At 45.3% G+C, this 14,754-nt stretch overlaps 1 protein-coding gene across 1 annotated transcript in view; it reads right to left on the reverse strand.

Annotated features, from left to right (window-relative positions):
- LOC126263057 (Down syndrome cell adhesion molecule-like protein Dscam2) overlaps nt 1-14,754 on the reverse strand; it is a 551,657-nt gene that overhangs the window by 499,701 nt on the left and 37,202 nt on the right. The window lies entirely within an intron of this gene.

Here is a 14,754-nt window from a genome sequence, read left to right on the forward strand (position 1 = left end):
ACGGCAGTACAATACGTGAATGCCATCCTGCGACCGATAGTGGAACCATATCGGCAGCGCATTGGCGAGAAATTCGTGTTCATAGACGACAATTTGCGCCCCCATCGTGCACATCTTGTGAATGACTTCCTTCAGTATATCGACATCGCTCGACTAGAGTGACCAGGATGTTCTCCAGAGATGAACCTTATAGAACACGCCTGGGACAGATTGACAAGGGCTTTTTATGGATGTCGTGACCCACCAACCACTCTGAGGGATCTACGCCGAATCGCCGTTGAGAAGTGGGACAAACTGGACCAACAGCGCCTTGATGAACTTGTGGATTATTCCACAACGAATACAGTCATGCATCAACACAAGAGGACGTGCTACTGCGTATTAGAGGTACCGGTGTGTACAGCTATCTGGACCGCCAGGTCTGAAAATCTCGTTGTATGGTGGCACAACATGCAAGGTGTGGTTTTCATGAGTGATAAGAAGGGCGGAAAATTATGTTTATGTTGATCTCTATTCCAATTTTCTGTGCAGGTTCCGGAACTCTCGGAACCAAGGTGATTCAAAACTTTTTTGATGTGTGTATAAGCCCTTTTGGGTGCTTGCCGTTCAAATTTCGTCAAATTGTTTTGAACGGTCCCTAGTGGTTCCACCCCGTACATGCAAGGAAAAACTTCGGTAATACTGGGGTAAAAGGGACGCCATCGCGTTAAAAAGGGTTGCTGGCTGACAATGTCCTTAGGGAAGGGTTGATTCGTCCTGAGGGTGTCACCAATTTCAAAGGTTGTTAAGAACGTCGTCCTGTTGATCATCCCACTACAAGCTGCGCGTTTGTGATAGCGAAATTTGTGGAAATCGGTGACCCAAGGAGGGGCTGGTTTCACTGGCGGCTTTCATACCAGCCCCTAAGGCACTTCACATCAAAGAAATGTGGGCAAGAAGTGGTGGTGGTGTGACGACCTTCCTATTGTGTGACACTTTCACATTGGCTTTGGCAGGATTGTGGTGAAATTTGATGCTGATGTGGCATCATTAACCCACCTTACACCACACATGAACCTTTGAGCATGGGCCTTTATTTCGCATGTGTCGACATCTTGCTGTCTGAAGCGTTGATGAGTCCATGGGTGACTTTGCAGGGCGCTACGGTTTTGCAGCATTACAGAGAATGGTTGTAAGAACCTCTGAGCCAAATTTAAAACTGCTACGGTGCAATGGGTGACAATTACGGAGTTTCGGATCTTTTCATTGCCATGCGAAGTGTACACTGAGGTGACGAAAGTCATGGGGTAGATCCTAAGATCGTGTCGGACCCCCTTTTGCCCAGTGCAATACTTGGAAATCCCCTGCAGAAATACTGAGCCTGGAAGTACCCAGCAGAAGTACTGAGCCATGCTGCCTCTATAGCCGACCATAATTGGAAGTGTTGCCAGTGCAGAATTTTTTGCACAAACTGACCTCTCTATTCTGTCCCATAAACGTTCGATGGAATTCACGTCGGGCGAGCTGGTTAGCCAAATGATTCCTTGTAACAGTCCAGAATATTTGAAATACAACAACACAGTGCCTAGTAATTTTTCGCATAATTAATTCTGTAAACATTATATAACTGTGATGTAATTTCTGTCATACGGACCCTCTATTATTTTATTAATGTCGTTATATAATTAAGTGACGAAATATTAATTCAAATGAACTAATTGAAAAGAGTATTGTAACTGTGATGTAGTAGTACCGCCGGCGTAGTGAGGGAAGTTTGCTGTTGTACAGAGCCAAAGAACACGTTTAAAGTAAGGGGAAATGTCGCTGGTCGAGTGAGCGCGGAGTCTGGCAGAAGAGAGAGTTGATTGCGACAAGTGGTCATGTGCAGACGCCGTGCGCGGAAATGTAAGGAATAAACCGCAAGATTTTTAATTTATGGCCTTGCATATTATATGGTTGTTAACGGGCACTGTACATTATCATCAGGAGGAATGAATATTCAAAGAAGAGTACTGTCAGCCCAAACTTGTTATGTGGAGCGACAATAAAGAAGAGCCTCTTGCCGTACATTGTCGGCAAATAATGCCTTACATCGCATCACCAGCAACTAACCAAAGTAAGATTCGATCAGTTTCGCCTTTAGATTGTACAAGGCTAGCCAGTGTAGTGGTTTTCCTTAACTGAATAAAAGCGTGTCTAGCGCATCAACTGTTATAGTGTAAATGGACTTTATCTCAATCATTTACCTAACAGGGTCGTTTCCTGTTACCACTATTGACTCCGACAATACCACCAGTGAATGAATAGTAAAAGGTTGGAAGTGACGAGCTTATTTAACTTCGGTAACTGAGATGAAGAGGTGCAATTTACACAGCTGAGAACTATCTGAAACTGTCTTAACAGCAGTGAAATTTGTTGCTTGATAGAATAATTAGTTAAACAATATTGACTAACAGTAAAAGAGTAAAAGCATAATATAAATGAATGTTGACAAAATATTACTTCAGAGTAACCTGTTTCACGTTTTTTGTGTGCACTGAAAAGTCTGCTCACATTTAAAAATTACGTTACAGTGTAGTTATTCTTCGCTAAACTAAACATTACGAACTTTCCAGAAAACAAGTATTTATGAACATTTGCATTTCTAAAACCAGTAACAGCATTACAGTGAGCAACGCAAAGCTATTCACTAAGCGAACTATTTTGCAAACAATTAAATTTTACGTGCATGTTTACAGTGCAAATAATTCTGCTGCTTTTTTGGTTAACGTTAATTCACTGTATTAACTGCGTTCCTACATCTGAGCTCGAGTCAGTGCTTTTGATTCTGTTCTCGGCTCATTCAGTGATTAGTTCGTAATCGCAGTTAATAATCTTACAGTAAATTCTTAAGTAATGTTCAACATAAAATTATAAAATTTCAGTTTATTTACTCCAAATTTCAAATTCCTTATTTTTACCTTTTTTTGCCAAAATTTCTTTTGTTCGTTATAGTGCAAAAGCAGTCGCTCGATAACGATTCGGTTCCACACCTACATCTACGTGATTACTCTGCTATTCACAATAAAGTGCCTGGCAGAGGGTTCAATGAACCACCTTCAAGCTGTCTCTCTACCGTTCCACTCTCGAACGGCACTCCGGTAAAATGAGCACTTAAATTTTTCTGTGCGAGCCCTGATTTCTCTTATTTTATCGCGATGATCATTTCTCCCTATGCAGGTGGGCGCCAACAGTATGTTTTCGCAATCGGAGGAGAAAACTGGTGATTGAAATTTCATGAGAAGATTCCGTCGCAACGAAAAATGCCTTTGTTTTAATTATTGCCACTCTAATTCAGATATCATGTCTGTGACACTATCTCCCCTATTTCGCGATAATACAAAACGAGCTGCCCTTCTTTGTACTTTTTCGATGTCATCCGTCAGTCCCACCTGATGCGGATCCCACACCGTACAGCAACTGTGACTCTATCTGCTCTTATTCATTATTCTTCGGAACAGATGCCTTTCCCAAACAACAGGGAATCCTAATTAGTCGCAAGTGTAGGTCCGTTATATGCCCCCCAAATCAATCGTGAACAACTGTAGGCCCGTCACACGGTGCATTGTCATCCACAAAAATTCCATCGTTGTTTGGCAACATAAAATCCATGAATGGCTGCAAATGGTCACCAAGCAGCCGAACGTATCCATTGCCAGCCAGTGACCGGTTCAGTTGACCCAGAGGACTCAGCCCATTCCGTGTAAACACAGCCCACACCAATATGAAACCACCACCAGCTTGCACAGTGCCTCGTTGACAACCTGGGTCCATGGCTTAGTGGGGTCTGCGCCATACTGGAATCCTACCATCAGCTTTTACTGACAGAAATCGAGACCCATCTGACCAGGCACCGGTTTTCCAGTCGTCTAGCGTGTAACCGATATGGCCACGAGACCAGGAGAGTCACTGCAGACGACGTCGTGCTGTTAGCAAAGGCACCTACTCGGTCGTCACCCGCTGCCACAGCCCATAAACACCGAATTTCGCCGCACTGTCTGAACGGATACGTTCGTCGTACGACGCACAGTGATTTCTGTGGCTATTTCAGGCATTATTGTTGTGTGTTAGCACTGACAACTCGACGCAAACGCCGCTGCTCACGGTCATTAAGTTAAGGCAACCGGCCTCCGCGTTATCCGTTGTGGGAGATAGTGCCTGAAATTTTGTATTCTGGGCACACTTTTGACACTGTGCATCGCTGAATATTGAAATTCCTAACGATATCGCGAATGGAATGTCCCATGCTTCTACACTATTGGCCATTAACATTGCAACACCATGAAGAAATGCTGATGATAAACGGGTATTCATTGGACAAATATATTATACTAGAACTGACATGTGATTACATTTTCACGCAATTTGGGTGCATAGATCTTGAGAAATCAGTACCCAGAACAACCACCTCTGGCCGTAATAACGGCCTTGATACATCTGGACATTGACTCAAACAGAGCTTGGATGGCGTGTACAGGTACAGCTGCCCATGCAGCTTCAATACGATACCACAGTTCATCAAGAGTAGTGACTGGCGTATTGTGACGAGCCAGTTGCTAGGCCACCATTGACCAGACGTTTTCAATTGGTGAGAGACCTGGAGAATGCGCTGGCCAGGGCAGCAGTCGAACATCTTCTGTATCCAGAAAGGCCCGTACAGGACCTGCAATATGCAGTCGTGCACTATCCTGCTGAAATGTAGGGTTTCGCAGGGATCGAATGAAAGGTAGAACCACGGGTCGTAACACATCTGAAATGTAACGTCCACTGTTCAAAGTGCCGTCAATGCGAACAAGAGATGCCGAGACGTGTAACCAATGGCACCCCATACCATCACGCCGGGTGATACGCCACTATGGCGATGACGAATAGACGCTTCCAATGTGCGTTCACCGCGATGTCGCCAGACACGGATGCGACCATCATGATGCTGTAAACAGAACCTGGATTCATCTCAAAAAATGACGTTTTGCCATTCGTGCACGCAGGTTCGTCGTCGAGTACACCACCGCAGGTGCTCCTGTCTGTGATGCAGCGTCAAGGGTAACCGCAACCATGGTCTCCGAGCTGATAGTCCATGCTGCTGCAAACGTCGTCGAACTGTTCGTGCAGATGGTTATTGTTTTGCAAACGTCCCCATCCGTTGACTCAGAGATCGAGACGTGGCTGCACGATCCGTTACAGCCATGCGGATAAGATGCATCTCGACTGCTAGTGATACGAGGCCGTTGGGATCCAGCACGGCGTTCCGTATTACCCTCCTGAACCCACCGATTCCATATTTGCTAACAGTCATTGGATCTCGACCAACGTGAGCAGCAATTTCGCGATATGATAAATCGCACTCGCGATAGGCTACAATCCGACCTTTATCAAAGTCGGAAACGTGATGGTACGCATTTCTCCTCCTTACACGAGGCATCACACCAACGTTTCACTAGGCAACTCCGGTCAACTGCCGTTTGTGTATGAGAAATCGGCTGGAAACTTTCCTCATGTCAGCACGTTGTAGGTGTCGCCACCGGCGCCAACCTTGTGTGAGTGCTCTGAAAAGGTAATCATTTGCATTTCACAGCATCTTCTTCCTGTCGGTTAAATTTCGCGTCTATAGCACTTCATCGTCGCGGTGTAGCAATTTTAATGGCCAGTAGTGCATCTCCAACTAACATTGCACATTCAAAGACTCTTAGTTCCCATCGTGCGGCCATACAGGTCGAGAATTTTTTCACCTGAAGCACTCATTATCATGCCAGAAACCTCGTCACTTGAAGCACCTGAGTAGAAATCACAGCTGCGCCTATGCACTGCCCTTTTTTACCTCACACACGATACTACCGCCATGTGTATATGTGCGTAGCGCTATCCCATGACTTCCGTCATCTCCGTTTATGTAGGTAACTCTCAGGTTTTATGTCATTTTGAATGTGAAGGAAGCTTATTGGGTAAAAGGTGGACTAGTAATACGTGTCTAAAATATGTAATTGTAAAGGTTTATCTAAATGGAAATTCACAGGATACTTAAGTGGATGAGCTCGTAGAAGCGAAGAGGCGCAGATGGGTCACCGACGAAAAGATGGCTGAAGGTCGTAAGAGATCAAAGTCTCATTTCTCGTAAGCGGCAAAAAGCAGAAGAGCGCTGGCGTTGTCTGGAGGACTGAGGTTAATGGAGGCTAACGACGCACTTGCTATTTGCGCAGCAACGCTTAACGAGAAAGCAGTTGAACTGCAAGGCGCGCCAGGCTCTCTGAGAAGAAGACGTGAGACATTCCAAAAGACCATTTAGCTAGGGATGGCGTCTGCCGGATGTCACTTGACTAACGCCAGGTGAAGGAGGGTGGAGGGGGGGGGGGAAGGGGAAAGGGAGGAGGAAGCAGATGCCTCCACCCACCCATTACGAGGCGGAAATGGAACTCTCCCGGGGGCGAAACACTGCTTTCAAAACGAGCAGTCGTGATGGCGTGCGCCGACGCCTAATGAAGTAAGATTTGATTAGCAAACAGCGAAAGCGGTTGGGCAGCTACCGTCAACGGCAGTCCTTCGGGGAGGTGTGAAGGCAACATTCCGTCAGTTTCGCAGAGGGTATGCTAAAGTACACCTTCCACATGTAGTCCGCGAGTCTGTGTGAAGTGCAGGCCAGAGCACACTTTTTATTGCACCACACTTTTTATTGCACCACATTTTAAGGTTTCGCCCCATTCCATTCACTGAAGGCACGTGGGAGAAAGCTTCTGTGCGAGCTATCACTTGGTTTCTTCCGCGTGAGCTCTGCGGGATCCATACGGCACCTAATCAAGTCACATACTCAGCAAATAAGCGTTGGGTACAGATACTCAAATGTCAAATTTTATGTCTTTGGGGTGACTGTGACGAATGCTTGTACAGTGTTGTTATGGTTGTGTCTTTATGCGTGAAGGAAAGGGAGTGGGTGAAACACGGTGCGAGAATACTGTCGAGTTTAATGTCCCCATCTGTCGGAAAAATCAGTTTTAAAAGTGTCACATGCCTTTATTTCATCCCGTTTCATCTCATTTCATCAAGCACTTGGGTAGTACCAAGATGGCTGCTTCCTGAAATTGTGTATATCACACAGTTATAACCCTTTTTCTAGCATTTACTGAGTTGAATAGCATTCTACATGCAGTTTTATGCCATACACGGTACATCATTCTCGGTTTGGTCGTTAACGGATCGAGTATGTTTCTTGAGTGTTTAATTGACAGAATCGACAATGTCAGCCTTTACACTGAATACCGGACTACGCTATGATGAAAACTTAAAACTACTCGTCATTTGATGTTTGTCTTTTGGCGCTCTATCAATGGCTGTCAGCTGCGCGTTGGTTAAAATTCGGATGATATGGAGCAGATGGAAAGCACACAGTTTTGGCCGCTGCGGCAGGCGGCGTTTAGAGTTCCAGCAGAATGCCGGACGACGGATGGCATGTGAACACTACACAATTATAAGACCCAAAGCGAACTGACACTTGCGGTGGCCGGCAACTGTGGACTTCCTGAGCGTGGTGTTGGCAGCTCTGATTGGAGCAACTAAGCTGCAAGACAAGGACAGCTATCTAACATGTTAATGCAATCAAACTACAGTAACCGACTTTTCATTGACGCGAAATACACTCATGTTCATAAATTAAGGATAATTGCAGAATGTGGTGCCACATAACGTGGCACTACACAAAACTGGCGCTAATAGCATAGGAAAGTAGGGAACACACACGACACAAATCTATAAGTCCAAGGTATTGATGATAAGTTGAGAAAACCATCCCGAAACACATGTGCTACAAAACGCCACTGCTTCCTGCGCATGTACCCCGACATCAGTATGGGATATGATCACCATGCACACGGTCACAGGCCGCACAACGGGTTGGCAAACTCTGGATCAGGTGGTCGAGCAGCTGCTGGGGTACAGCCTCCCATTCTCGCTCCAGTGCCTGTCGGAGCTCCTGAAGTGTCCTAGTGATTTGAAGACGTGCAACGATAAGTCGACCGAGAGCATCCCAGACGTGCTCCATGGGGTTTTGGTCTTGAGAACAGGCAGGCCACTCCATTCGCCTCATATCTTCTGTTTCAAGGCACTCCTCCACGACGGCAGATCGGTGGGGAAGTCTGTTATCATCCATGAGAAGGAAGGTGGGACCCACTGCACCCCTGAAAAGGCGGACCTACTGGTGCAAAATGACGTCCCGGTACACCTGACTTGTTACAGTTCCTGCGTCAAAGAGATGCAGGGGTGTATGTGCAACAATCATAATCCCACCCCACACCATGAAACCACGACTTCGATACATGTCCCTTTAATAGACATTAAGGGGTTGGTATCTGGTTCCTGGTTCATGCCAGATGAAAACCCGGCGATAATCACTGTTCAGACTATACCTGGACTCGTCTGTGAACATAACCTGGGACCACTGCTCCAATGACCATGTACTGTGTTCTTGACACCAGGATTTATGGGCTCTCCTGTGACCAGGGTTCAGTGGAATGCACCTTGCAGGACTCCGGGCGAATAAACCATGTCTGCTCAGTTGTCTGTAGACTGTGTGTCTGGTGACAACTGTTCCAGTGGCTGCAGTAAGGTCCCGAGCAAGTCTACCTGCAGTACTCCGTGGCCGCCTGCGGGAACTGATGGTGAGATAGCGGTCTTCTTGTGGTGTTGTACACTGTGGACGTCCCGTACTGTAGCGCCTGGAGACATTTCCTGTCTGCTGGAATCGTTTCCATAATCGTGAGATCACACTCTGTGACACACGGAGGGCCCGTGCTACGACCTGCTGTGTTTGACCAGCCTCCAGTCGCCCTAGTATTCTACACTTCATAACGTCATTAAAATGTGTTCTTTGAGCCATTTTCAACACACAATCACCATTAGCAAGTGTGAAAACGACTGAACACTTACTCGCTGCCCCGTACTCTGACATGCACCTTCAGACCTATGCGTATGTGGACTGCTGCCAGCACCACCGTGCGACGACCGCAGGTCAAATGCACTGCATGGTCATATCCCGAGGTGATTTAAACCCACAGACCGCCCACCAGAGCGTTGTTTAACCATGTATCAGCATTATCCTTAATTTATGAGCATGAGTGTATAATCGATACTCTACTTGTACTAGGCGGGAATGTGAACACGGACCGGATGGACAGGCATAAGGGAGGGCGCGATTCCACCTCAGCTTGTCACCCTTAAGAGCCCCACGAACGAGGAGTCTATCATCAGTTCGCTCGAACCGCCCGCGCGGGCAAAGTGCAGATCGTAGCGAGTGACCTCTCGTAACTTCCAAGCACTCTCAGAGGAATGACACATGCCGAACTGGCCGTTTCTGGCAATATGTCGGACTAGTGCGAATCGCTTGTCTATCTGTCAAACGACATCGTGTAGTTACGTTTCGTTTCTCTATGTACACGTGGAATGAGTACTACGTGCTAGAATTTACAGGTATTCAAGGAGCACGAAACGCTCTGAAGTTTGAAGCTGTCGTGAAGCAGCCATTAATACTGAGAAAAAATTCTAATCTAAAAACATTGACACTCAATGCTCTTGCAGTGAGAAGCATTCTGAAGCTTGCGCTGGAGAAGTATACTATGCTCCAGCTGGAGATACGGAGTTATTTATGAAACAACTTCAGACACTACTAATTTTTAAACTAAATTTCAATTAATATACCTAAGATACTGAGTTTAAAAAATGACGATCGTTTTCACACATTTCCAACATTTCTCGGCACTGAAGCACTCCCATGTGCTTGTGTGCGTCTATCAACACTTTTGGGACGAGCTTGGCACACACCTTTCTGATGTTCAAATCTTCGGCCACAATGTGGAAAACGGTTGTTTTTTACCTGTTTAGAGTTTGTGCTATCAGTTGAAGGCTCGGCCGTCTGTCAAAGTTCAAACAATGGCGCACAAGCGTCACATTTTCGTCGACTCGTGCGGTTGATGGCCGTCCACTGCGAGGTTCGTCGGTGATCTCCTCTCGGCTATCCATGAACGATTTTTTCCATCGGAAAACTTGTGATTTGGACAAGCAATCAGTCCCAAAGGGAATCTCAAGTAATGGAAACGTTTCGATGGCAGGCTTCACAAGTTTAACGCAAAATTTGATAGCGCACCGTTGCTCTACAGAATGATCCGTTGTGCCGTGTTACATAAACTCAGTACGGGGTTGAGGGAAAAGCACGTCCTGACTCTCCGGTAGCTTGCAGCTGAATGAGACGAAGAGCGTTTTGAGGCTAACACCCCCCTCCAGTTAGTCCAGCCGGTTACAACACGCTGTGGTGTACCGTTGCGTCAGAAAAAATGTTGGTCGCATTACTTATGGAACGCACTCTGTATTCTAGAACTGTACTCAAGTCCCTACTCATTTCGTATACTCTAACTCATACAATTAACAAGAGCTATGGAAACCAGCAGTAGTGCTATAAAATACTTCGATAGACACATCGAAATTTCAAAAACTATTTTCTAAGTGTTTACAGTCAAACTACACGACTAATAACTGAAAAACGAACTGAAGATTTTAAGATGATGCGAAATACGGACTGGAACTATGTACTCGACATACTTCTCATCAGTGAATTATTTTCCAAGTTTTACCACAGGGTGATCAACTGCTACTGCATAGAAGTTAATTTTCCACAGCGGAACTTCACGCCTTCACTGAATAAAAAAAAGGAAGATTAGGATTTAGCGTCCTGTCCACAATAAGGTCATCACAGAAAGAATACAAGCTCAGATTATTTCAAGGGTGGGGGAGGAAATTAGTTGTGTCCTTCCAAAGGGATCATCCGGCATTTGCCAGGAGAAATGTAGGAAAATCACGGAAAACTTAAATCATTATGTTCGGATATGGGTTTCAACCGTCGTCCTACCGAATGCAAGTCCACTGAACTCAATAAAAAATATGTTCTCGGGATTCCAGCAATGTCAAGCGGTTAAAATACCATCAGTTTTCGACCGAGTACTCCGTGGCCCTTGTCAAGTGGAATGATGAAACTCCTTATACAATGACGGAAAAAAATCGAAACATCGAAAAATAATTAATGTAGAGTAATGAAATTACGGGAATACAATTTGTTTGCGCAACATATTTAAGTTGGTTGGTTGTTTGGGGAAGGAGACCAGACAGCTAGGTCATCGGTCACATCGGATTAGGGAAGGATTAGGGAAGTAAGTCGGCCGCGCCCTTTCAAAGGAACCATCCCGGCATTTGCCTGGAGCGATTTAGGGAAATCTCGGAAAACCTAAATCAGGATGGCCGGACGCGGGACTGAACCGTCGTCCTCTCGAATGCGAGTCCAGTGTCAACCACTGCGCCACCTCGCTCGGTCACATTTAACTGATTAACATTGCAAGATCACATGTTAATGTAAGCGAAAGATAAGCCATTGCAAATGTGAAATGCTAGTACGTTAATAACCGGTGTAACCGCAAGAATGTTGAATGCTGAACAGGTGCCGGATGCCAGTTGCATTTGCTTGGTCAATATAGTGCAGTTAAACCTGTCTATGGATGACACTGGAACTGTCGTCCGATGATGTCCCACATATGCCAAATTGGAGACAGATGTGTGTTCGAGCGGGCCGAGACAACACGAGGGCACTCTGTAGGGCATGTTGGGTTACAATAGCGGCATGTGGGCGAGCGTTATCCTGTTGGAAGACACCTCCTGGAATGCTGTTCAAGAATTGCAGCATAACAGGTCGAATCACAGTACAAATTTGTAGCCAGAGTGCGTGGGATAACCAGGAGAGTGCTCCTGCTGTCATACGAATCGCACCCCAGACCATAACTCCAGGTGTAGGTCCAGTGTGGCTAGCAGACAGACAGGTTGGGTGCAGGCTCTCAACTGGCCTACTTCTAGCCTACACACGGCCATCACTGGCACTGAGGCACAACCAGTTTTCATCAGAAAACACAACTTCCGTCCTGCCATCGAATGGACTTTGGCTTGACACAGCTGAAGTCGCAAATGGCGGTGGTTTGGGGTCAGTGGAATGCTCGTTACAGGGCGTCTGATTCGGAGCTGTCCTAGAAATAACCGATTTGTAACAGTTCGTTAGGGGTAGCGTCTTTGATTCATAATCAAAACGTCTTCGGTCCCGGGTTCGATGCCCGCCACTGCCGAAATTTTGATAAATAATCAGCATTGGCGGCCGAAGACTTCCGGCATAAGAAGTCAGCCTCATTCTGCCAACGGCCTTGTCAAAGAGGGCGGAGGAGCGGATAGAGGTTCAGGGCACTCTCTTGTCTTACGGGTGGGAAATTGCCCCTAAAGGCGGAAGAATCAGCAATGCTCAACGACATGAGGATGCAGAAGGCAATGGAAACCACTGCATTAAAGACACGTAACGTGTATCCACAGGACATGTGGCCTGTAATTGAAGAAGTGTCATGATGATCTCTCCATTGGCAAAAGATTCCGGAATAGTCCCCCATTCGGATCTCCGGGATGGGACTGCCAAGGGGGAGGTTATCATGAGAAAAATATTGAATAATCAACGAAAGGATAACGTTCTACGAGTCGGGGCGTGGAATGTCAGAAGCTTGAACGTGGTAGGGAAACTAGAAAATCTGAAAAGGGAAATGCAAAGGCTCAATCTAGATATAGTAGGGGTCAGTGAAGTGAAGTGGAAGGAAGACAAGGATTTCTGGTCAGATGAGTATCGGGTAATATCAACAGCAGCAGAAAATGGAATAACAGGTGTAGGATTCATTATGAATAGGAAGGTAGGGCAGAGGGTGTGTTACTGTGAACAGTTCAATGACCGGGTTGTTCTAATCAGAATCGACAGCAGACCAACACCGATAGTTCAGGTATACATGCCAACGTCGCAAGCTGAAGATGAACAGATAGAGAAAGTGTATGAGGATATTGAAAGGGTAATGCAGTATGTAAAGGGGGACGAAAATCTAATAGTCATGGGCGAATGGAATGCAGTTGTAGGGGAAGAAGTAGAAGAAAAGGTTACAGGAGAATATGGGCTTGGGACGACGAATGAAAGAGGAGAAAGACTAATTGAGTTCTGTAACAAGTTTCAGCTAGTAATAGCGAATACCCTGTTCAAGAAATCACAAGAGGAGGAGGTATACTTGGAAAAGGCCGGGAGATACGGGAAGATTTCAATTAGATTACATCGTCGTCAGACAGAGATTCCGAAATCAGGTACTGGATTGTAAGGCGTACCCAGGAGCAGTTATAGACTCAGATCACAATATAGTAGCGATGAAGAGTAGGCTGAAGTTCAAGACATTAGTCAGGAAGAATCAATACGCAAAGAAGTGGGATACGGAAGTACTAAGGAATGACGAGATACGTCTGAAGTTCTCTAACGCTATAGATACAGCAATAAGGAATAGCGCAGTAGGCAGTACAGTTGAAGAGGAATGTACATCTCTAAAAAGGGCCATCACAGTTGGGAAGGAAAACATAGGTACAAAGAAGGTAGCTGCGAAGAAACCATGGGTAACAGAAGAAATTCTTCAGTTGATTGATGAAAGGAGAAAGTACAAACATGTTCCGGGAAAATCAGGAATACAGAAATACAAGTCGCTGAGGAATGAAATAAATAGGAAGTACAGGGAAGCTAAGACGAAATGGCTGCAGGAAAAATGTGAAGACATCGGAAAAGATATGATTGTCGGAAGGACAGACTCATCATACAGGAAAGTCAAAACAACCTTTGGTGACATTAAAAGCAACGGTGGTAACATTAAGAGTGCAACGGGAATTCCACTGTTACATGCAGAGAAGAGAGCAGATAGGTGGAAAGAATACATTGAAAGCCTCTATGAGGGTGAAGATTTGTCTGATGTGATAGAAGAAGAAACAGGGTCGATTTAGAAGAGATAGGGGATCCAATATTAGAATCGGAATTTAAAAGAGCTTTGGAGGACTTACGGTCAAATAAGGCAGAAGGGATAGATAACATTCCATCAGAATTTCTAAAATCATTGGGGGAAGTGGCAACAAAACGACTATTCATGTTGGTGTGTAGAATATATGAGTCTGGTGACATACCATCTGACTTTCGGAAAAGCATCATCCACACAATTCCGAAGACGGCAAGAGCTGACAACTGCGAGAATTATCGCACAATCAGCTTAACAGCTCATGCATCGAAGCTGCTTACAAGAATAATATACAGAAGAATGGAAAAGAAAATTGAGAATGCGCTAGGTGACGATCAGTTTGGCTTTAGGAAAAGTAAAGGGACGAGAGAGGCAATTCTGACGTTACGGCTAATAATGGAAGCAAGGCTAAAGAAAAATCAAAACACGTTCATAGGATTTGTCGACCTGGAAAAAGCGTTCGACAATATAAAATGGTGCAAGCTGTTCGAGATTCTGAAAAAAGTAGGGGTAAGCTATAGGGAGAGACGGGTCATACACAATATGTACAACAACCAAGCGGGAATAATAAGAATGGACGATCAAGAACGAAGTGCTCGTATTAAGAAGGGTGTAAGACAAGGCTGTAGCCTTTCGACCCTACTCTTCAATCTGTACATGGAGGAAGCAATGATGGAAATAAAAGAAAGGTTCAGCAGTGGAATTAAAATACAAGGTGAAAGGATATCAATGATACGATTCGCTGATGACATTGCTATCCTGAGTGAAAGTGAAGAAGAATTAAATGATCTGCTGAACGGAATGAACAGTCTAATGAGTACACAGTATGGTTTGAGAGTAAATCGGAGAAAGACGAAGGTAATGAGAAGTA

Source organism: Schistocerca nitens, chromosome 1 (assembly GCF_023898315.1).
Source record: "Schistocerca nitens isolate TAMUIC-IGC-003100 chromosome 1, iqSchNite1.1, whole genome shotgun sequence".
In the NCBI taxonomy this organism is placed as follows: domain Eukaryota; kingdom Metazoa; phylum Arthropoda; class Insecta; order Orthoptera; family Acrididae; genus Schistocerca; species Schistocerca nitens.